Source organism: Triticum dicoccoides, unplaced genomic scaffold (assembly GCF_002162155.2).
Source record: "Triticum dicoccoides isolate Atlit2015 ecotype Zavitan unplaced genomic scaffold, WEW_v2.0 scaffold211555, whole genome shotgun sequence".
In the NCBI taxonomy this organism is placed as follows: Eukaryota; Viridiplantae; Streptophyta; class Magnoliopsida; order Poales; family Poaceae; genus Triticum; species Triticum dicoccoides.
This window is the reverse complement of record NW_021238385.1, coordinates 1-413: the sequence shown is the minus strand read 5'-3', so window position 1 is coordinate 413 and position 413 is coordinate 1. Positions and strand designations below refer to the sequence as shown.

The window sequence follows — 413 nt, the reverse complement described above, 5'->3', positions numbered from 1 at the left end:
TTAGGTTTCACACTTATAACTTCAGGAAAGTCTACATTTGCAACATCCAATGTGAATTAGTTTTCTTTCAATTGTGCCAACAACATATGAAGACAGCAAATTCTTATCACTCACTTGCCAAAGTCCTTGCTTGGGTTTTGGTGAGCATTGCCGCGAACCCAGAGAATCCGTGCTTGTAACTGTAAACCATCGACTTCAAGGATTCATCCTTGCTGTTGCAGACAAGACATAATATTAGCAATCAGTTCTGTTGCATGGTACTAATATGGTTTACTAGCTAGCTAGTACCTCCCAAGTACGGAGGTTAGTATGTCATGGTGCCACGCGGTCACAACAGATGGATCGTCATGTTTCTTCTCCCCCATGTACACTATGTAGAGCTGAAATTAATATGCCAAAAAGGCCAAAAAAAA

The 413-nt window shown here is 40.7% G+C and overlaps 1 long non-coding RNA gene across 1 annotated transcript; it reads right to left on the bottom strand.

Moving 5' to 3' along the window:
• Positions 1 to 5: 5 nt before the first annotated feature.
• Positions 6 to 380, bottom strand: LOC119345171. Its single transcript, XR_005166945.1, has 3 exons — positions 289 to 380; positions 115 to 212; positions 6 to 31 (listed from the first exon to the last, which is right to left on the bottom strand). It is a non-coding gene; the product is annotated as an uncharacterized LOC119345171 (long non-coding RNA).
• Between the last annotated feature and the right edge of the window lie 33 nt (positions 381 to 413).